Source organism: Argiope bruennichi, chromosome 5 (genome assembly GCF_947563725.1).
Source record: "Argiope bruennichi chromosome 5, qqArgBrue1.1, whole genome shotgun sequence".
NCBI classification, from domain to species: Eukaryota; Metazoa; Arthropoda; class Arachnida; order Araneae; family Araneidae; genus Argiope; species Argiope bruennichi.
Window position 1 is genome coordinate 31,652,989 of NC_079155.1, and position 25,638 is coordinate 31,678,626.

The 25,638-nt window shown below is 30.7% G+C and overlaps 1 protein-coding gene across 1 annotated transcript in view; it reads left to right on the forward strand.

The window, feature by feature from the left end:
• Window positions 1-25,638, forward strand: part of LOC129969564 (rhomboid-related protein 2-like) — a 318,342-nt gene that overhangs the window by 126,877 nt on the left and 165,827 nt on the right. The gene's annotated exons all lie outside the window — the stretch shown is intronic.

A 25,638-nucleotide genomic window follows, 5' to 3' on the forward strand; every position in this document is an offset into this window, starting at 1 on the left:
CAAGAATAGAACAAATCAATTGTTTTATTTCTACTCTAATCACAAATAAAAAATCTTTTTGTACATTTTTTTTTTTTGGCTTAAATAAAAAGTATATATTAAAATAAAATGCAAGCAATGCTGTTCATTTAGAACAATAATCTCTATGTTATTTTTTTCGATATGTAGTATGCTTAAAATAACAGCCATCCCCTTCTTGTCTCCTTCAATTTATTGGGCATCATTTGAGCATCGATTTTCATATGAGCATCTTCGCAGATTACAGGTGCTCAGCGTGTAATTCGATTTCCGATCGAAAAAAAAAGTTCTGATCGCTGATGGTGACGATCCGTGACCGTCACAAAAATTGAAACTTATCGCTCAAGAATAAATGGCTTCTCCCCAGTTTCTATCAAAACAAGCGTTAGCTTTCTTTTTCGGGTTTTTATCTCCATCAATCACTTTTTCCACTTTACTAACTTTTACATTCTTGCTAACTTTGGTTTTATCGGAAATCAACTTTTTTCAACCACTTTCAAAAGTTAAAAAAATAAAAACAGTGAACAAATTTAAATGTGAGGTTTTCTTTGTTTCATTGATTCAAATCGTCTTTTTTGTAATCTAAGAAACACCAAGGCGAGAATTGTTTTTACTTCGACTTTTTTTTATATATAATTATATAATATAGTAGTTTTTAGTTTAGTGTCGTAGTGTATTAAAGAGAAATTTCTGTGCATATAAGAGCTTATTTCTTTCATTCCAAACTTTTATATTGATATGCAATAGAAGGCAGATCATGAACTGTAATTCTTCATTTAGGTATATGATGGGGCCGCGGTGGCCTGGTGGTAAGGTCTCGGCTTCGGAACCGGAGGGTGTCAGGTTCGAGACCCGATTCCACCGAAGAACCGTCGTGTAAGGGGGTCTGTTGCACGTTAAATCAGTCATGACCAAACGTCCTCCCGCTGGTGTGGTGTGGAGAGGGGGGTGCCAGCTCAGGTGTCCTCCTCGTCATCTGACCGTGGTTCAAATTTACGAGGTCCGTCCCAAAATAGCCCTAGTGTTGCTTCAAACGGGACGTTATATAACCAAACCAAACCTATAGTATATGATATTTTAACTATAATTTTCATTTTTACACGAATAGATACGTGGGCAGAACGATAGATTTAATCCCACATTATATAAATATATACAATTATGGTATTAATATTCGTCGTTGTGGTTCCCTATAGAGTTGCGGTGGCCTGGTGGTGCGGTAATTGGAGATTTTCAGGTTCGAAACCCATTACCACCGAAGAATAATCGAGTAAGCGGGTCTGGTGCATGTTAAATCCGTCATGGTTCAAACGTCCTTCCGCTGCTGTGGTATGTAAATTTGGAGGGGGCGTGCCAGCTCAGATGTCACCCTCGTCATCTGACCCCAGTCCAAAATTAAGAGGTTCGTCCCAAAACAGTCCAAGTGTTGCTTTCAAACGGGATAATAATATAAGTAAACTCTAGCTTTCTGCGTTTTTGAAATAATATCGCAGTAGCATAACACATACAAATAGAAGGATCCCCAAATAGTCAACCCACCGACGAATTTTATTCATTATACCATGGTTCATCTGTCTATCTCTGTGTGTTTTTGATTTATTGCACTCGTATGATATTATTCCAAAATATTTTTTCGAACTCGGGTAAATCTAAATTCATTAAAATGTATTATATCGAATCATTTGACGGTTATGATATCTTCTCTTTTTATATACTTCATATAAAAATAATGAAAACTAAGTAAAATTTCGTTTCGAAACTTTACGCGAAGTTATTAATGATGGCTTTAAATTGTGCTGCATTTAATCCCGTCGAGAATCAAGACAAATATGAAACAAAACAAAAAAAAAAACCCTGTTAAAACTTTGTTATAAATATTCATATTTATGTAAGTCATGGATTGGCTTATCAGTTATTCTAATCTTAAGGGTTTTTTTTTCTTTCAGATTTTAAAGTTAGCATAAACCCTTCAGTAGGCTTAGCTATTTGTTTCAGCATAGATTGTAAGAATTTATCGTTCTTTAAAATAAGGCGACAAAAATAAAGAGATTACACTGATAAAGACTTTAGTTATTAATGGCATATCATGTCATGAAGGATAAAGAATGAGTGAACGAGAATAAAAGGGTTGATTATATAAAGAATGAGTACGAGAATGATTTTTTTGAAATTTTTTTGAAAATGTTAAGAATGATCACTCGTACATCGAAAATTCACACTATTGATAAATGCTATCATTCATTTTTTTCTTACTTTGGAAAATATCATTATAATAAGTCTGAAAATGAACCTATCCGTTTTAAACTGAAAAAAAAATTAAAGGAGGTTCGAACCTCTATTCTAAAACATAACAGCAAGATAATATTCTTAACTTGATTTATCTACCATTATTTTTCTTAATTACATAGCAGTTATACTGTACACTCCAAACATATATTTAATATCATGGCAATGTGCATGTATCGGGTGCGGCATAAATTCGTGCAAACTTCAAAAAATCATAGTAAAAAAAGTAATGCTCGAAAAAAAATTGTGGTTTGCGTGAATATGTTCAGACAGCCTTTGGATTTCGTTATTTCCATTTAAAAAATGTATTTAAAAATGACCGATAGATGGCGCTCACACGGTCATACCGACATGGTTTATGCAAATTAGGAAAACAGAGCACAGTAACATTATAGTACATTTTATTTTAAAGCAAAAGATGCTCAACATGGCCGCCACCACAAGGTATTAAGCAAGTGAGGTGCGTAACTACGCCTATTACAGCTGCGTGTAACATATTGGCATCGATGCATCTATCTTGTACAGATGCAGTTTCAAGATTTCGTGCAGAATGCGTCGGATCGACCTTTCCGGAATTCCTGTTATTTTACCTGTTTCACGTGCACTGGAACTCCCCGTTGAAGTTTCGGCTGCCACATTTCTCATGACTCTTTGGGCAACAGTGACGCGGCCAGCGCTGACGAATGGTCTGCCACTTCGTGGACGATCCTCTAATCTTCCCGTTTCCTCAAAACGGCGATCTAAATTCAATATCCCATTCAATGAAATTGGGTTTTTCTTCGCCTTAATTCCTTTCACCGTCCGTAACTGTCGCAATGCTTTTGTCGCTGATTCACCGTTCTTATAGAACAGTTTAACCTCTAATGCTCGATCCGGTAGAGATAGCATGTTATTGGCGTCGAATGACAGATCCATTTCCAGCCTTGTGTTTTATAGTTATGCTGATTTGCATAAACCGTCTCGGTATGACGTGTGAGTGCCATCTGTCGGTCATTTTTAAATACATTTTTTAATGGAAATAACAAAATCCAAAGGCTCTCTGATCGTACTGCCGCAAACCGCAATTTTTTTAGAGTATTACTTTTTTTATTATGATTTTTTGAAGTTTGCACGAATTTAACATTGAGAAGTATTGCTGTAAATTATAATTAAAAATTTCTCTTTAAATTTATTAAAATAATAACAAAAAATGTGGGGAAACACAACTGATAATACAGAAAAGTTTATTTTTAAATTTTTAAAAATTATTTTTTTTGTGCAGTACAATCATCTGAAGCTATCGATAAAAACTTTAAAATTTCGATTCAATTTTAATTAAAACTTAGAAAAACTCTTCATTAGTTCATGCCCAAGAATTAGCCAGAGCATTTTGAATAACTTTTACCTCACACAGGTCTTATTTTACAGAAAATATAAACACTGCCATTAAAACTTTATTTCACTTATTCATTGATCCAATCAGTACAGGTTGAGGGTGGATCCTAGCGCAGCCCACCTCTTGGCGTCTTTTTGAATTCTTGCCAAACGAGTGGCGATAACGTCGCCAATGTGGCAACCTTGAATGATTTTTTAAAATTTATTTTTATTTTATTTTATTTTTTATTATATTTATTTTATTTTTATTTATTATTTTATTTTGTTATTATTTATTTATTATTTTATTAGTTATTTATTTAATTATTATATTTATTATTTTATTATATTTATTTTTTATTATATTTATTTATTATATTTATTTTATTTATTATTATTTCTGGCCTTCAAATATCGTTTTTTAATTGAAAAATAATAATAATAACAAATATTCAATTAATAGTCAGCTTGGCGAGATTTCAAATAAGTCGCCAAGAGGTGGGCCCATCTAGGATTTTACCCAGGTTGAAAACCCAGACAGTTGCTATGCATTAGTAATTTATCAGATTAGCCTCTTGTTTTAGGTGGCTCTATTTTAATAAAGCTAGTTAATCATAAAAGCATTCATCATCTTCATGATTAATTGACAAGAACTTGACTACTTAATCTTTGACTATCTATTATTATTAATAACTTATGGAGAAATAGGTAGCCTTGGAGAGATTTATGAATCTATGACTTCAGTATTATATATTTTTTCTATTCAGATACTGATTATGTTGTGCTAATTTTCAATAATAGTTATGGTAACTTTCATACGTGATCGTATAAAAATACTTTTCACGAACAAAAATGCGCATTTTTCACTCACCGATTTGTCATTTTATCTGTATAGATAGTGACTCATCCATGAAATGGTTAATTCTTTGCTATACATATCCATGATTTGTTTCGTTATCAAAAGCATAAATGCATTAAAAATTTCCTCTAAAGTAGTGTTGTTGTTTCTAATGGCACTTGTCATAGACAAGCACACTGACTTTAGAAATCAGTGATTTTAAGCCAAGGGTGCGTCTCTTGTTTTTTCAGTAGCGCCATCTAGTTCCAAAAGTACGACTTTAGCTACACACACACATCACAACCCTTTTTACGGGGCGTACTTTCATTCACTTATTTACAGATCGTAATTTAGACCTGAAACAGAGAACGATCACCCCTGATCCCCAGTAGTATTACTCTCGACATGGAAGACTTTGTGACCACGACAGATTTATACATACGCCAGCCACCACACACGTGGGGAGTCTTCGGCCGGCAGGGTTCGAACGCGCAACTCAAGGGAAGCGAATCCAACACTCTTGCAACCAGTCTATCCCAAATCTCCAACACATCCAGCACTCCTTATTAATTACAACATATGTTTTGCAATATCCTTAGGACGGTATATTTATTAAAGCGCATAAGGATTTAAAATATTATTTTAAGCTCGTGTAATAAACGTGGATGTACCTGATCGATTTCATTAGTAAAGCTTGCAAATTGGTGAAATAAATTGAAGAAATAGGAGTAATTGTTCAGACTAGAGTATTTTGCCAAAGTTTTATTTTTTTGATGTTTCCCGAATATGAATGGCAATGTGGGAGGGACAGACAAATATCGATTGTCATACCAATGGAGACACTCCCACCCTGGGATGTACCTAAGAAGTTCCGATATGGTGGGTGGTTCTTGCACTCCGGAGGGATAAATTGAGACAGTGAAGTAGAGTTACTTCTACTTCTACAACGGGATAAAACTCCTAAGGAAGAGGTTGTATTGAGGTAGGTGATGGCCATCAGGGTTCATCGTTAGTACAATGATCATTCAGTTTGCTCCGGATACATGAGCAGAGCGGGAGTTATTCCAAGTAATCATAAACTTGAGGTCGATGACTACTAAAGACATACCGTGGTTTATAATCTTTTATATAGCATAAAAACTGACGTAATCAGGATAACTTAATATTGTTACAAAATTTTCTTCTACAAATACTGTCAATCAATCGTAATAACGCAGCGCATTTAATCGCTAGTTCAGCAGTTTGCTTGCTGTCTAATCCTCTAATTTTTTTTTTTTTACTTGTCGGCGACTCCGACTACTCTCACACACGACTTCCCTGCAGCTTCAGAGTGCCTGTTTTTTATAGTTCCAGGAGGCGGGGCTTGAATCTTCCAGACAAATCAGGGCGTACCTGGGTGTATCTCGGGTCTTAGTGGATGGATCGTGAAAGTTTTCGAACTTTCCAGTATTTAGTCGCCAAACTCGCCAAATTCATCGCCAAGCTCTGAGGTCATTGACGCGGCACACGCTCAGCACGCACAGGACAGATCTTACAACGGTATTTCCCACGATGACACTATTCGTGCCGAGTAGCAAAATTACAGATTTGTAACAATATATATATTGGTTGAAATTGAAGAATAGATTCTTTTATTTTACCTCCAATTTTAAATGTATAGATGATTTTATTTTGCTATATATTTGATTTTATTTTGTTATATATTTGATTTTATTTTATATATTAATTAAAACTGGAGGATTGGTTCTTTCATTTTGTCGATTATTTTAAATGTATAGATGATTTTATTTTATTGTATATTCGTTTATTGTTAAAATAATATTCTTTAGTTACAGTAATACTATAATATAAGCTCCTATGGTAATTTCTATAATAATATTTTTAAACAATGCATGTAGCACGATTTTAAATATCCCTCGAATCAACATGTACTCCACTTTACATCTCCTTAACATAAATCCCTGATTTCAACGGGCGAATTTCCTGACTGCAATTTCTGCAATATTTAGCACAATAAATGTCTCGACGGAAATGACTGAAGCCGCTTATCAGAGCGTTACAGCCTCTGTCCTGTAATATTAAACTCGCCCGGGCTCAATATTTTAACATTTCTCAGCGTGATTATCGATTATAAAACGCCTTTCGCTTAATCAATCATTCAAAAAGATGAAGAGTAACGCCAAGTTTCGAATGCAGATAAGCAGTTTGAAATTTTGTGGAAGAATTTTTAACGAAAAGCGTTTAATTTTTAGTAATCCGAATGCTGCTGGTAACAAATGAGCGAGATGTCGATTAAGGGAAGATCGATGATTTGAGAAGTTGACACATTTGAATTTATTCTGAAAATGTTGGACATTGTGGGAAGAATATAGCAATGAATTATTTCTTACTAAAGATTTGCTGCATCATTAAAACGCTCAAATAATGGAATATTTTATTAATTTTTATTACATTAGTAATTTATATTACATTATTAGCATATACCAATTGTTAAATCATATACTAAAAAATACAGAAATTAATGCGACATGTTATACATACGGAGCTATCAAACCGTATGTATGCAAGCTCCAATTACTAAAAAAAGCATGGATGATATTTACTAAATGAATCTGTCATCGGATTTGCTGAGGGTTATAAATTAAAAAAAAAAAAAAAAAAACTTTTTTTTTTTTTTGCTAAAAAGTAGAGCTGCTTCGAAAGCCTGTCTTTATATTTGTACTAAAAAGTAAAATTTTTTAAAATTCTATTAATTATTTAAACTTAAATATAAAGGGTGTCCCAAAATTAAAGCAAGATTTGAATTAAATTACCCTATTAAAAAACCATTTGATAATTGATATTTTAGGGTTAGTAAAAATGGAGTCTTACACGATAGAACAATGTGTTAATGCAAAATTTGAATTAAATATAAAACAGTTTTTCCCTTTAAGGTGTATGTACACACTTAAAACTTCAAAAAAACAATCGAAATATCGATTTTTTTTTATTGCTTAATAATGTTCTCTGATCTTTTAGCTTTCAAACGATACCAAGATTTGTCAATATTCGAAATATTTCTTGAGTTATAATTATTTTTCTTGAGGTGCTTTCATTAAAAACTCTAGTTACGGTTTTTTTTAAACTTATTTTATGAAGAATGATATTTTTCCACTATGCTGCTTCATTCAAACATTCATAACTCAACAAGAAATGAACCAAATACAATTATTTATATATCAAACTAATCTGTATGAAATAGCGGATGTTTTGTACCTGAATCAAAGTTATATTTATAGAAATAAATTCTTAATGGCTATTTAAAAGTTAAAATTACAGAAAAAATCTCGCTTTTTCTGTTCATCGTTGATGAAAAAACTGTTTAAAAAAAACTATATATTTTTATAACTTGATTGAGGCAGACAACATGAAGATTAATATTAGGAATCATTTCCAACTAGAATTGAGTGTCTGTACAAGTTAGAATTTTTGATATCATGTTTAAAAAAATAGGCTAATTAGCTCATTAAATATTATTTAATTAATTAATAATTAGTGTAATATGATTTTTTTTTCACTGAAATGAGTTTAAACGTATATTAATGACCTACTGTGAAAAAAACTGGATTTTTAAAGTTAAAATTAAAAAAAAAAATCTTCTAGTGCGTACGTGCACCTTAAATTGTTATGTTTTTATTGAATCTTAAAGTACGCAGGATAGGGTTATGTATGGAATTACACATTGGGCAAATGGCCTCCACGGCGTTTCTGGCACATATGCCCTCTTTTGTTGAAATGTTCGATTACAAATTTGCATAAATGTGGCTGAAATTCACTCATGGAGCACTAAATTTCCTCTTTCAGCGAAGCCTGCTTGTGTGCTTGTTGGCATAGACCTTTAATTTTAAATAAAGCCCTTAAAAGAAATCCAGTATTGCTAAATCATACGATCTAGGGGACGAATTCTCAAAATTTCGAACTGCGGCAACCAGACTTTCATTATTTTTGAATATTGTTCAACAATGAAAACACGTTGTTCGATCGTGCATCGCTCCATTTTTACTCACCATTGATTATCAGCTGTCAAATATTTTTTTTAACATGGTTGCCAACACTTTACTGCATGAATGTGGGCAAATTCAAATCTTGCTTTAATTTTCGGATACCCTATAAGATTTATTGTTATACATATTGTGAAATCTCGAAACAAATTTTTATCACACTATTTTTTTGTCAGGTGGAAGGAATTATAGAATCAAAATGCAATTAAATTAATTGATTAAGAGCTGTGTTAGTTCAGAAAATATTAAAATAATATATTGTCATCGAAAACCTATTTAACACTTAACGCCTCACCATACCTCCATTTCTAGAGCACATGTAGCCCCTTTCCGGTTTGGTATAGATGTAGGCGGACTTTATATAAAAAAAAGTAAGATTGCATTGCAATCAATTGGAAAGAAACATACAAATGACAAAATACGAATACATATAACATAACAACCACAAGTATATAAAAATTCCATGGGCCGCGGTGGCCTGGTGGTAAGGTCTCGGCTTCGGAACCGGAGGGTTTCAGGTCCGTGACTCGATTCCACCGAAGAACCGTCGTATAAGGGGGTCTGTAGCACGTTAAATCCGTCATGACCAAACGTCCTCCCGCTGGTGTGGTGTGGTGTGGTGAGGAGGGTGCCAGCTCAGATGTCGTCCTCGTCATCTGACCATGATTCAAAATTACGAGGGCAGTCCCAAAATAGCCCTAGTGTTGCTTCAAACGGGACGTTAATATAACCAAACCTAACCTAACCATAAAAATTCCAAACTATGGTGTACTAGGATATGAATGCAAAATTGATAGCAAAATTCCATTTTTATCAACATTAAACAAGCCAAGTGAAATTAAACTGTATTTTATTTTTAAAGAGAGTATTTAACTTTGTTTTGTCAATTAGCATCCAGTTTAGTGGCTACTCCATTCTTCCATATTCCAAACCGCTATTTATCATATTAAACATCCATTTTTCTTATATTCCATTTGAAATTCAAAGAAAATATAAATATTCCCGTATCTTCAAATATGGATATCATTTTTATTGAAGCCTGTTTCCATGCAAATCGCCTCATTTTTTTTCTTCCAAAGCGGTATTCATAAGAGTGATAATAATTTATGGCGAGCATCCAAGACATATTTCAAGCGGTTAAAGACAACCGAATCGAATTTCGATAAATACTTGTAGGTGTTTTTCAGCCTGGCGTAATGACGCCGAAGCTATTTTTTATCGCCCCACAAATTGCTCCGATGGCGAAATTATCGTTAAAACTCTCACAAGACCGAACGAATCGAAAAGACGTTATTTTAATATCGCTGTTGTTGCTTACGAAAGCGTGTGTTTTTCTTGCTGTTGCCAGTAATGGAAGATAAGAATTGCAATAGCTTAATGCACCCGGCAAAAGTGCATTCATTGTCTTAAAGCGTATAAAAGGATTTTTTTGAGAAGAAACGGGGCTGGATATGAAAGATATTGAAAGAAGGATGCCGAATTGTGAAATTTTCATTCGCGTTGTTTGCTTTCTGTTTTGCTTTATATGCGTCGATAAACAAAGGAACAGTTTATGGAGAACAAAAGAAAAAAAACGGAAGAATAATTATTCAGTTTTAATGTTAAAAGTCTTGAAATGAATTCGCAGAGAAATATAAACAATTGAGGAAATCCTGCATTCAATTTATTTTGTAAGAAATAACATTTCTCTTTATTTCTTTAAACGATAAATTGTTTGATTGTTTAGCGATAAGGAAGCAAGCAAAGAATGTAGATATCAAGTTGGTATCATTCAATATTATTATGTTGACATCATAGAATGTTATTGTGTTGCAATAATGGAATGTTATTATGTTGATATTGTTACAGTTATTACTATATTGGCATCGTAGAATGTTATTATATTGCAGTAATGAGATGTTATTTTGTTGGCATCATGGAATATTATGTTGACGTCGTGAAATATTACTATATTGGCATAATGGAATGTTATTATTTTGGCATCATGGAAAGTTATGCCGGCATCGCAGAATGTTATTATATTGGCATCATTGGTGTTATTATGTTACAATACTGGCATGAATGGAATGAAGTTTATACACATGTTTCATGTGAAATATACCGCACCGATTTAATTTCGCAATCCATTTCATTCTGTGGTAGAAGAAGAAGGATGTGATTTTTCAGAATAGTGAAACAAAGTGCAGTTTGATGTCAAACTCCACAAATCATTCCTTTTTCTCATATGAGTGTGACATTCAATTGAATTCACTTCGTTGAATATCACTGAAAATTCCCGCTGTGGTTTTGAAGTGCGGTTGGATGACCAGATAAAGAATTTTAACAAAGAAAAATAAATTTTAACACTCATCGGCATAAAATGTTTATTCCAAATGACTCCTTTTAACCCTTAAATGCATAGCGATGTACATCTGCGTCGTAGTTTAAAACCTCAGAACTTCTTATGTAGCACCTTTGTATAGTGTTTTTTTTATTTTTATTTTACCAAAACTGTTTTATCACTTCCGAACGCTACTAGAATCTTTGACAGTTTATATCTTTATCTGTGGCAATTTTCATCGTTGGCGTGCTATCTCGGTACAATTTCATTACGGCGGGTGTAGCGAATTAGATTATTGATATAAAAAATAATAAAAACATACAGGAAAAATTATTTTATGATAGAAACAAGGCAAGAGTTACGAATAATATTTATATTTTTCCATATCCTGGTAAATTTATGCAGAAAAATCTAGCTTTTCTGTCATGCAAAAATACATCAATATGCAAAATCCCATCTACATAAGTTCACTAAACTTAGATGGCCATCTCATCCTTTGCAGTCTATGGATGTACGAAAAAACGAAACGAAGACACTAGCCTATATTTTCAGACAGATTGAGGTGTAAAATTCCAATATGTAAGGATATCACACGGTGGTCATGCAGCAAATGCAATTTTCCTTTATGTTTAAATGTTAAAAATAATTGTTTAATGAATTTTCCTGCTTTGCAATGTGATGAGAAATACAATTAATGATTGAAACGTTATATTATTGTACACAATAGTTTGTAGAATTCAAGGAGTGATTGTTCATGATAATGTAAAAATACATATGTTTTTTGGGGTTTTTTTAATTAAAAAAAAATTATGTTTTTTTTTTCACTAACTATAAGCATTGTTTCAAATTTTATTTAATAAAAATAAAAATTCATGCATTTAAAGTTAAATAACTGTCAACAACATAATTTCTTAACTTAAAATTCAATATTTAGAATGCATACTACCTCTACTGATACCACTTGTATCATTTAATGGTTAAAACGATGCGAACTGAAAAATAGTTCAGATTTTCATTTCAAAAATAATATAAAAATTCATTTGTGTATTCAAATGAAAAAAAAATTTCCATCTGAATAATTAAAGTGAAATCAATGCAGACATGCTGTCAGAATACGAGATACTGAATATAAATTTATGTTAATTTTTATTTCGTCGTATACGAAGAATACAGAGAGAAAATATTGTAATCGTCAAGAAATTTGAACTCGATGAATCTTCACGTTTCGGAACCTCGTGAGTGCGAAAGACACATTTTTGGCATGATATTTGTGAATACCAAAGTTAAAAACTGTTTTGAGCTAGATGAATGAAATGTTAACTTTACCCGAATTTGCAGATTTCTATCAAATTTTGAACAAAATTCATTCAGAGGAGGTCTATTTATTCGGCTGTTTAAATACAATTGAATTCAATAACTGAAAAACTTAAAGAGCTAGATAGACCGTCTGTCGGTCTGCAGTCTCACAAGCATGCATACGCAATAATGCAATGGCAGATGAGTCGGTGTTTACAAGTTAAAAATGTTTTATTTTCAGAGGGTTCCAAAACATTACATCGGACGTTACATTAAACATTACGGATTTCGTTTAAAATGTGATAGAAACCTATAAATGTTGCATAAATACACTATACAACATATCATTCGCCATTTTCAAAGCATCACTCTCACAGACAGACAGACAGACAGACAGACAAAATTCTAAAAATCTGTTTATCGGACTAAGGGAGGCGCTAAACATGGAGACACATCGAAATATCGAGTTCTTATTATTTAATGATTACAGTACTTTTAATGGAGAGGGGGGTGCCAGCTCAGGTGTCGTCCTCGTCATCTGACCGCTGTTCAAAATGACGAGGTCCGTCCCAAAATAGCCCTAGTGTTGCTTTACAACGGGACGCTAATATAACTAAACTAAACTAAATTAAACAGTACTTTTTCTTTATATATTTCGTTTACGAGAAAGTAAAAACCGTTCCCTAAAGAATCACGGTCATAAAAGATATATAAATACTATTTTATAATTCAGCGAAACGGAACACGAAATCCTTTCTCTTTTTCTTTTTTATTTATCGCTCTTCTAGTCCTCCCATCAATTCCTTATACACTACCCCTGGCATCATTAAAGCTCTTATTCACTGGGGACAACGTTCTTCATTAAATTTGCCGCTTCGGTTAATTGTTCCGTAAACATTCCAGCGTCTTTTCTTCCCTGGACAACATCAATACAGGTGGCCATGAATCAACGCAGCAAGCAATTGTTCGGAGACGTGTAAAATGTAGTCTCTCGGCTTCCGGGTTACTACATGGGGGTGCAGGAGGGGGGGAGGCGAGGTGGTGAAGTACACTTTCTGGCGTTTCGCCACATCAGCGCCTTCCATTATGTTCCGACTCAATGAAGATGCCAGGCACAAAAAGGTGAGAAAAGGAAGAAGCTAGGCGATGGAAAGTCAAGAAGAATGGTTTGTGATAAGAAGGGTTGGCGGTGGTGGATTTTCACTCGCCCCCTCCTTCCCCTCCTTCCAGCGCAATTTCCGAGGCGTCAATCAAAACTAGCGGTGTGGTTTTGTGCAATAACAGTGGAGGTGTGCTGTTGTTGTTCCCGCTGCTGAATATGTAGGAAAAGTTTTGTGTGGAGTGAATTTTTGTGAGTTTTTGAGAATCTTAGGGATTAAAAAGTGTGTGCTGAGTTTTTTTATTGCAATATCAGCGCCAGGTAAGAACTCCAGATTCAAAACATAAAGCTTTTCTCGCTGTCCGCACTTTTTTGTGTCTTTTCAATAAAATACAATGCTTTTTATAAAAACATATTTTTTTAAAAAATAATAATTTCTTTTTTTGCAAAGCGGGTAAAATATTAAAGAACCGATAAAAATAAATTGCAATTTTAAGTCTTACTTTTTCACACTTTAATAAGAGAAAGCGTGAAATTAGATATTTAATAATAAGTGATGTTTTGTACAAAAATAAATTAGTGATATGTAAGAAAATGATATAGTGCAACAATTAGCAAAATGTGTTATGTAATTCTTTTAATCTAACTTCTATACATCATACTAATGCCCAATGTAACGGCTTAATGAGTTAAAGCATGATGTTCTTAAGAACAGGATTTGGAGAAAGTAGTGAAATGTGCTCTTAACCAATATTCTTAAAGCACCAATTGAAAGATGTGAGCTTTAATAAAAAATTGCTCACTGTGGTCCAAAATCTGATGTTAACATATTAATTTACCTATTGATTAGTTTAGTTTAATTTGGTTGAGTTTTATTAACATCCCAATTTACGAAAACACAACGACTAATTTAGGGCTGACTTCATAATTTTTAACCACTGTTGAATACCGGGAACGACATCTCAGTGGGCGTCCTCCTCCCCAATTTTCCGCCCCACACCGGTAGGAGGGTGTTTGGCCTCAATGAATCTGGCGTGCACAATCCTGTCTTACACGGCGGTTCTTAGATGGGTTTCGAGACTGGAACCCGCCAGTGCCAGAATAGAGACCCATTGTGGCCCTCATTTAGTAGTTGGTATACTGACTGTAAATGGTAATATGTATGAGGATAAAATGTTTTAAAATGCTCCGCAGGGGAGTTTTTTGACCAAAGCTCGATATATAGTTACTTTTGAAGTGGTAGGTGCTCATTAAAAAGGCTGCAAAAATATTTAAAAAAAAAAAAGCTTTTTTTTCTGTTGCTACTACATAAATAAGAGTACATTTTGCAAATAAAATAAAGGTAGATGAATCAAGTTTATTTATAATATTTACAACCGTGTTTAAAGCAAATCTTAGGCAATTCTGGAACTGACATCGTAAACTTGAGCCTCGGTCAGATGGCGAGGACGACAATTGAACTGGCATCCCTTCTCTAAAGAGCCCTTTAGTGAGCTTTCGATTCCGAAGGATTTAATGCACTTCAGGCCCTCTTACACTTTTCCACTAGGCCACCGTGGCCTTGTTAGCCGAATCAAGATAAAATATTAGTATGAAACGATAATTTGAATTGATCTCTCAAACCAGTTAATTTTTTATTGATCTTATTGATATATAATTTATACATATTCATATTTAATTCCAAAGCTCCTTTTAATGATATTTGAAAATCTAAGATAAGAATATTTTAGCTTTATTTTAATATATTATTTTTTCTTCTCTTTAATATTCAGTCTGCCTGTCAAATAAAGTTAAATTTATTACTTTAAGTAATAAATTTAAACAACTGGAATAATAGAAATTGTTCATAGAGCCCCATTCCGTTGCTGGAATATATTAGATGTGAACAAAAAGACTTATTGCAGGAAATGTACTCGTACTCAAGCAGGAGATGAAAACGTTAATCATTAAATGGACAGCGTGTTTTGAAATGAAGGACTTCACTTCGATGCCGTACTAGACAGACAAATCCGTCGAATCATTAGGGGTCGACGACTTATACTTCTGAATGACTTCATTTCTTTGAAAGAAATTAATCCTTTATCACGTTTTTATTGAAATCATGACATAGTGATTTCGAATAGCATTTATCATCCGGTCGGTAAGTTTGTTTTATTCGCAAAATTTTAAGAATCTTGTAATTTAATATATATATTTACTCTCGTTTTTGATGTTTGATCTGTTTCATTTAAATTAAATCGTTTCTTTAAAAAAATATTCTACTAAATGCAATAAGGTCAAAACGATTAATCTGTAATTAGACCAAAATTTTTCAATGAACGTTTCGGGAGTTTTTACTTTCTCTTATACGTAATATACATAAAATACAGTAATTATTAAAAAATTCGAACTCGAGATTTTGAAGATTCTTCTCATTTTAGACCCCCCCCCCCTGAGTTCAAAAAACACATTTTTGGAAAATGTCCGTCTGTCTGTGAAAAAGACGACTCAAAAAAATTTTGAGCTAGATGAATGAAATTTGGTATACGTTTCTTTTCACCAGATTTACAGATTTCTATCAAAATTTCGACAAAATCATTTCAGAGGTATTCCATCTGTCCGGGTGTTCGAATATAAGTAAACACGATAATTATAAAACGAAGAAAATTTCATAGATAAAATACGATACACAGATTTAACATATATACTGTAGAAACTTGTCAAAGTTTGAGCCAAATCGAACTACGGTTTGAGCGGCTGTCTGTCTGTACTTTTAGAAGCAAGTAAATTCGATAATTCAAAAACTCAGTGACCTAAATATATCAAATTTGGATTCGGATTTTGTGACTACAAACTTTTGTATGCCAATGATATGTAAAGGTTCTCTAGGATAACACCATTTATTAGAGACTATGCGAGAAAGTTTAGGGGAGACCATTGCCGCTTGTTTCGAATTTATTTTTTCATATACTTCTATTAATGGAAATAAGTTAGAATGGTCGGCCAGAAATTATAATTTTGTATAGTTGATAAAGTTCTATTTGATAACAAAATAGATGCTATAAATATGTTCAAAAATACATTTGTTATAACGAATATATGCATTTTTTTTTCATTTTGTAATTTTTATGCTCCATGGAGATAACTACAGAAATTTTTATCACCGGATTTTATTATCTTAATGATAAAGCGAAGGAATTTCTAGAAAGATATCGTATCTTCACTCCTAATTTATATATCTTTAAAATTCAAGTAGTTTCAGGAATTTCCATTTTTATTGCCGGATTTATTGCCAATAAGGCAAACAGTCACCATGTCCGTGGTCATTGACCCGACATCCATTCTTCATCTGTTAGAGCTATTTATAAAACTCTGTTCCTTACCATGAAATTAATTGTACGGAAAAGAAATATTGCAAATTTATAGCAATACTTTGTAAGCGAGAAATTAAAAATGTAAGAAATATCTAGTTTTGAAATATTTTATGCTGGGAATGAATTATTTAAAATGCATATATACTGGATATTGTTTTAAATATTTTACACTTACATAAACAACGATTCTCAATATAAGATTTCACATTATGGTCTCCAAATTAAATTGTTTTAAAGCTGATAATAATTTTAATTTAAACCATTTTTTAAACTGGCTGATTTAAAAGATATGTATTATTTTTTTTTCCGCAATGCAAATTTCGAATCAAAATGTTATCATTATATTGTAAAAAGAAATAACAATGTTTATTATGAAAAAGAGAGTCATTGAGTTTATGCAATGTTTAAAGAAGATAGAAAATCTAATAAAAAGATAAAATAATTTTTCTTGATTGTCGAGGTGTTATACATCATTAATTTCCACCAGACTTCTAGTAAAGAATATTAGTTTAGTGTTTTGCAGCCTTTGCCTGCATCATTTTATCGAAAATGCCTTAATTGCTATGAAGTAAAAAAGTGTTGAACTACGATAATGCGCCTTCTAGTATTATATCATTAATAAGTTTTTGACATGGTGCCATATCAGTTCGTGACCTGATATGGTACCTTGTAACTGTTTTTTAAACCCACCAGAGAAACTAACTTTATAGTCTTTACTTTGAATTTCTTGATGCAATATATTATTTTGAATTATTGATGTTTAAACCCGGAAAAACCGGAAGATGATTCACAAAAAGACTTTCAAACACATTTCGAAAAGTTGGAAGAAAAAAAAATTGTATGAAGTGCATTTTAATCTGTGAAGACACTTTGAAAGAAATGTAATAAATATTGACACAGTATTTTACCCTTCAGCATCAAACAAACACAAACACATTGTAACTGTTTTCAGCACCTTTCAAAAAGGTTTACCAAAAATATTTGTCCCCCCCCTATTTTATTTTATTTTATTACTTCAACAATGGCATTGTAGCCAGCTTCATCCCCACATAACAGGCGTCACAACTTTTCGAGGAATCAATAAAGACAGTCGGCACCCTATCCAATTTCAACACCCCAGCCATCATCAAATCCAGACAGCACCTCTAAGTGCCGAAAACTTCCATTTTCTGACCACCTGGACGTAACATCTCCCCCGTGATGAAAATCTAATGCAATATCAAAAAAAAAAAAAAAAAAAAGATGGAGAAGAAGAAGAAAAACACACTAACCAAGAAGTGGTCTCGAGACTTGAAAAATATATAAAAATTCCAAAGAGAAAACGTTGTCGTTCTTTTTCTGAGTTGTCTCTCCCCTTCTTTCTACTATATATATTTTTTGTCATTTTAAACAAGATTATCAAAGTTCGGAAATGAAATAGTTCCTCTTCTTCCCATGTTTTTCTTCCTTGTCCCCCTCCCACCCCTATTCTTTTTTAAATTCGCCATCAGTGAAAATGGAGTTAAATTTCGTTTTTCTGCCATCGTTTTATCGAATTAGCCTGCTCAGATAAATCTTTACAATTTTTTACTTAAACATTTGGGTTTCTTTTTCTTCTGCGTTATTCTTTGGGGATGTGAAGGGGGGGGGGGAGACAGTTTGGTGTTTGAATGGTGAATCGGATTACGAAGATTCTTTAAAAAAAAAAAAAAAAAGGAAAGGAAAGAAAAGAAAAAGAAATTAAAATGGCGAACGTGGGAAATGTTGAATTGGGCTTGTTGGAGGGATGGTTTTGTATAGCTATTCAGAAGCTATTAAATTAATCTTTACATTTTCAATTGCAGAGAAAAGTTTTCTGAAACGTACATAAATTTAGTGGTATGAATATTTTATTTTCTAATTTTTTCCCCCTAAGCTGTGTCATGAAAAAAAATCGTCTGAATTCTCCATCTGGTTTTTTTGGGACTCTTTCAAAGAAATGCTAATTATAAAATTAAAAAAAATAATTATATTTTACGTTTTATAACAAATTGTTCTCAAATTGCATAAATAAAAATATTGCGGAAATATTCAAAATTATTTTCTTTATTCACTGTTTATAAATATTCACTTTTTTTTTAAATTCAAAAAGTAATTAGTCTTAACGATATACAACCAATTGTTCTTAAACGACATGAATAAAAATATTGCGAAAATATTTAAAAGGATTTTTTCATTTACTGTTCATAAATGTTGACTTTTTTTATTTCCTGATTTGACGAATTTTTTTATAAATATTAATTTTTATAAATTTATTTCGTATTCAAAATAGTTAAAAATTATCTCTTTATAAAGTTAAATTTATATTTGATTGCCGTTCTATATTTCGCAGAATTCTTTACTTTAAATTAACTTTTAACTGTATAATATACCCAGCGTTGCAAGGGCTGATTTTTTTTCTTTTTTTTTCTTTTTGCTAATAAAAATTAGTTTTTCGCATTTTTAATTATTTTGGTAATAAGAAATTAACTGATTAATTATCTTAAAACCTTCTTTACAAATGTTCTTATGCTGCAATATTTGTATGAAACATCTAAATACAACAATTACTTATGATAGATGTTAAAGATGTAGCAGACCTAATCATCTATTATTAAGAATTAAGTAGTGTAAACGTCATACGTGAATATAAAAATACATTTAATATTGTCACTGAAAAAAACCTTACCCCTCTCGTGAAACAAACGCATTTAAAAAAAAATTTATGAAAATTATTTTTTTTATTTAAGAGAATTGAAAGTCTTTTTCAACATATTCTCTCAGTGTAAAGTGGATTTTAAAAAAAAGCAGAAATATATACTTTTCGCAGAAAAATCTTATACTTAAATATATTCTTCTAGATTTTTTTTAATTGTCGAGTTTACAAATAGATAAACCGTCATATACCTAATAAAGTATCTGATTTGTTCACTTTCTGACGCAGATATAATTGTAATGATAAAATCGTTTGCCGAATTTCAGTATCAAACTAGTTGTGTTTTTTAATAATCGTTTCCCCATGCATGTACTTGAACGCGCAGAGGAGTTTACACAAAATTTGATAGAAATTTGCAATTTTGTTGTAAACAATATATACTAAATTTTATTTGTCTATCAAGTTGAATTTTCAAGATATCGTGTTCACAAACATATATCAATACAAAAAGTTTTTCCAATTTGACTCAAGGAAATATAAAAAGAGGAGATTCGTTGAAATTTAGAGACAAAATTTCTCACAATTGAAATATTTTTTCATTATTTACTTTTACGAGAAAATCGGAAATAAGGAACTCCACTTTTATCCAGTTTATTCTCCATGAAAAATATACTATTTTGTCATGCAATTTAATAAAATATCAAGTGCAGATAAAAAATTTAAATAATAATATATTCCCAACATACTTCTTGTTCAGCTTTTCCATTGAATAAAAATTGTAATGCTAAAGAATTTATTTGCTTTGTGCTATGAATTCTTAATGAAACATTTGAGTGAATCTTTATGTTAACGTTTCGTATCAATATTGCATTCTATTTCTCTTCTTGTAAATTTACATTTAGGTATTTTCTAGACTTTTTAATGTCATATATATATATATATATATATAGTAGAATTTTAGGGAAATAGAATTTTTTTTTTTCATCTCTTAAGATTTTTTTTAATGTTTTAGTCGCAAGTTAAAAATTACATTTAGATTTCCATCACCTATCCTATCTAAAGAGCAAAATGAAAGTAGTGGGCGTGGAAAAATATTTATTGTAAAAGAATGCTAGCAAATATAGAGATAAAAACGTTTTTTTTTTTTTTTGTTTTTTTTTTTTTTACAAGAACTTAGAATCTATCTAATAGGTTTTGAAATTGGAAAGTAGAACTAGAAATATCAGTAGGTTACAGTTGAATTATATTGAAATGGAGAATTATTTTGCAAACGATATCCTGAATATATCAGATATTATTTGGCAAACGATTCCTGAATCAATAGAAATATTTTTATATTTATTTGTATTTAGTTATTAAATAATACAATTTTTATTGATACTATTCGATAACAATCGAATCGATCTTATTACGAAGAATAATTTTTCGAAACTTGTTTGTGTATTTTTGATTCATTGGCTTTTAAAAAAAGTCATTTAACATCCTAGGAACAAAAAAAAAAAATGTATAAATTTTATCATAAATGAAAGCAAAATAGTTAAAAACTTTACAAATGAAATCTGGGTTTAATTTCCATAATTTTTTTTCTCAGCAAAGATTTAAAATTTTATGATAGCATAGAAGAAAAAAAAATTATTAAACTTTTCTACCTATGATTTCATGTCCTCTCGGTTTTTGTATAAAGATAATAATTGTTATAAGCTGAATACTATCAGTAATTTGAGTTAAAATAATGATTTAAAACATTGCACAGAGCTGACCTATATCTACTAAATTTGTCATATAGTTACTTTTTGGGTGGGAGGTATTCATAAGAAAAAGATTTTTTAAAATTTTTAATTAGTTTTTTGAGTGAACGCAAATCGCAATATTAATATTTTCTTCTATAAGATCGGAACATATGATCACACAAAAATCCTTTTTATACTGTCTTAAAATTATAAAAATTAGCTTTTCCGTGATATAAATTTTAATTTCGCACAATTTTTTCTTCAATTTTGTTGAATTTAAAAAATATTTCTTTCAATAAGAACTTTTATTTATTTATTTTTTAGTTGCTCCGAACACACTTGAATTTAGTTGCAAGAAAGACGATAATGAAAGCATTTAGTACGTGCACATTATCGCTGCTACAATTAAATCCAAATCCTTGAGGGAAAAAGATAAAATAAAGATTGATTATTCAAAATGTGAAATTATTATTATGGTACGATGCTTCGGACTAATGGTTCTAATTGAACTGCAATCAGTTTTTTGTAATTAGTTTTATGTTATTTTGATTATTTTATGATTTATTTTATATAAAATATTTATTTTCTTCCTTGCTTTAGAAGGAAAATAAAGAAGGTTGGTGGGAAAAAAAAAAAAGCTGTTTAAGCAGATCAACGAAGTAATCCACGTGACATCACAACCACGTGACAACGGAACAGCGCATGCCAGTTAAATACATATAATCTTATGCTCTATTGTGACGTCACAGGCTTTTCCTATTTGGAAGATGCGTAATAGAATATAAAATTAAACTGATATGACATATAACGCTTGGGACTGAATTGGCATGTAATAATATAAAATAAAGATAAAAAAAATAATAAATAGAAGGGGGAAAAAAGATGAATATCCTATTTCAGATATTCTATGTGTACTTTTATGGGCTAAAATAATGATTAATAAATTGAGTGGAAATTTAAATAAATTCTTCGAAAAAGAGCTTAGGAAAACAGCAACTCTTTTAAACTATGATATGATCGCTCTGTACACCGAAATAAAATTTTTAAATTTAATTAAAATATTAATCCTATTTCAGAAATTAATAAGTATTTCTGTTTTGTTTTTAACGTGGGAAAAGTTTGTATTAATATTATACGGCGACCCAACTGAATCTGGAATCTCGCGTGTGGTCTCTTGAGAGGGGTTGAATTGCGATTTGTCTCCTTTCGCACATCGGAGCGTGACAAATTGAAACCACACCCACCCGAAATACTTGGCACACCATCCATCAAGAAGCGATTACGAACATGGTGTCGTTGCACCGGCCGATGAAAGAAGAAAAACAGACCTCGCTGAAGAACTTAATTGCTGAGTTTAATACATGTCCCGGAATGTATCAATTCCTAGAAAGTACTTGATTACCTCCCTTTTCAGCAATTTTTCATCTTCCCTCGTCTTCTGTGGCTCAAATGAGCTCTAAGTGAGACTCATAAAAAATAAATGTGGAATATAATTTATTGCATTGCTTTAATATATTGTGCAGCATTGTTAATTGTCGAATTTATAATATTGCTTATTCTGTACTTTGTAATATAATGTAGCCGGCCAGTTCTGTAGACCAGCTACTTCGCCAACCAATAATTGTGTTAAATTTCAGTTACATCTCTTATGAGTAACTCAAAATGCTTATTTATTTATAAGTTTTTATGATAATAATCTCTTATAATAACTTATACATTACAATACTTATCAATTATTATACATTGCATATTACTTTATTATACGTTACATATTACATTATTATACATTACATATTACTTTATTATACATTGCATATTACTTTAATTATACATTGCATATTACTTTAATTATACATTGCATATTACTTTATTATACATTACATACTGCATTCATATACATTACATATCACATTATTATATATTACATATTACATTATTATACATTACATATTACTTTATTATACATTACATATTACTTTATTATACATTGCATATTACTTTATTATACATTGCATATTACTTTAATTATACATTGCATATTACTTTATTATACATTACATACTGCATTCATATACATTACATATCACATTATTATATATTACATATTACTTTATTATACATTACATATTACTTTATTATACATTACATATTACTTTATTATGCATTACATATTACATTATTATACATTACATCTTACATTATTATACATTGCATTCTGTATTCATATATATCTTATATTATATTATTAAACATTAAATATTACATTATCGTAGATCACATTTTACATGATTATATATTACATATTACATTATTACACATAACATATTGAATTACATTATTATACAATTACATTTTATACATTACATATTGCATTATAATAACTAATACATTTAAATATGTAAATTACATCTCTTTATGTAAGTTTTAATATTCATTATTTCTCGAAGAAAGCTGTGATGTAAAAATTGTGATAAATATTAAAGCCAATACATTTTTTTTAATATTATTACTGTCAAATTATATTCTGTTTCTTTAATTGTATAAATGAGCCAGGTACAAAATGGAATCAAATCAGATACTGTCCTAAAGCTTTTAAAAACATAAATTTTCTGTTCGTCTATCTTTTAAATTTTTAATAAATATTATTTTTCTTTCTTATTCCTCATGTGTACTGATATTAAACAGATTTTTTCATTCTTTACTTTTAGTAATGAAAAAAAAATCACGCGATTAATTAAATATTTGACGAAGCGATGAAAGCAAATTGAATTTCGATGCAACTATATAAAAAATAACCTTAAAAAATACACAAAAAAATTATTTGAAAAAAAAATCATCAATAATATTCAAGAAAAAAATGCACAAATAAATAATATTGTTAAAAAGACAGTTTTTAACTTTTAAGAAAATGTAATAATTTTAAGTTAATTAATTTAAATTTTAATTGAAATTTCAAACCAATCGTCCCTAAATCCCATATTCCTACAATTTTGGTATATTTGTATCAAATTTATGTAATGCTAAGTCAAAGCGTCTGGATTGCGGAGTGCTAAAAAGTAGATATTCATTCTTTATTATTTACTAGTCTTCTTTGACAATTGCCGGGAATATTGGTTATATTTAATTTTGACACATTTGAAACTTCGAAAATCGTTCATAATATCGAATATTTTTTTTTATTGCTTAATAATGTTTTCTGATCCTTTAGCTTTCAAACGATACCAAGATGTTGTCAATATTCGAAATATTTCTCGAGTTATGATTATTTTTCTTGAGGAGCTTTCATTAAAAACTCTAGTTACGGTGTTTTTAAAACTCATTTTATGAAGAATGATATTTTCCCACTACGTTGCTACATTCAAACAATCATAACTCAACAAGAAATGAACCAAATACAGTTATTTATATATCAAAATAATCTGTATGAAATAGCGGATGTTTTGTACCTCAATCAAAGTTATATTGATAGAAATACATTTTTAATAGCTGTTTAAAAGTTAAAATGACAGAAAAAATCTCGCTTTTTCTATTAATCGTTGATGAAAAAATTGTTTAAAAAAACTATACATTTTTATAACTTGTTTGAGGCAGACAACATGAAGACTAATATTAGGCATCATTTCCAACTAGAATTGTCTGTCTGTACAAATTAGAATTTAAGATATCATGTTTCAAAAAATAGGCTAATTAGCTCATTAAATATTATTTAATTAATTAATAATTAGTGTAATGTGGTTTTTTCTCACTGAAATGAGTTTAAACATATATTAATAACCTACTGTAAAAAAAACTGGATTTTTAAAGTTAAAATTAAAAAAGAAATCTTCAAGTGTGTACGTATACCTTAAATCTTACAGTCATAACTTCATTATCATGATTCCATTAAATTATCGGACATTAAAGCCATGCTATCCATTTTAATTTTCTTACAAAAACGTTGTTTATTGGGTTGATGAACCTTTCTAATGGAAATGCATCTCAGGACGTCATAACATTATTAAAAAACGAAAATATACGATTTATCTATCTGCTAATTTCCGTGGTATTGTTGTAGCCTCGTTTTTTTTATTTGTCTCGTAAACTGCACAGATATTAAACAAAATATATTTTTAGCTTTCAACAATGGAAGAAAATTACGCGATCAGACAGCTGATAAAACAATGAAAATGGTTTGAACAGGGCAACAATGCAATCTTTTGTTGAAAGTTAGACAAAAAAAAAAAAATATTTTATGAAATTATTAACATTTAGGAAAAGCATGCTCAATTTTTAAAGGGGTATCATAGATAGATATTTTTTATTAATTTTGATGCAGTGCAAAATTCTTGGGATGATAATTTCGGAAATTATCATGGAAGAACTCCAAAATTCCGTTCACTTTTTAATTAACTAAAAAAAACTCAGCAAAGAAAAGGTCTCCGAAGTGCACATTCCCTTACTTCAAACTATTTTTGTGTCAAGTTTAGTACCTATATGCCAAATAGTCTGTTTTATACAGCGTCAGCACATATACACATTCATCTTTATTAGTAATAAAGATAAGGATAAAGATATTTGGTATCATGTAAAATTACTGAATCGATGAGAAGAACATTATTAATCCAAATTCCTCATTCTTTAGAATCACTTAGATAAATGCGAATTTAAATATG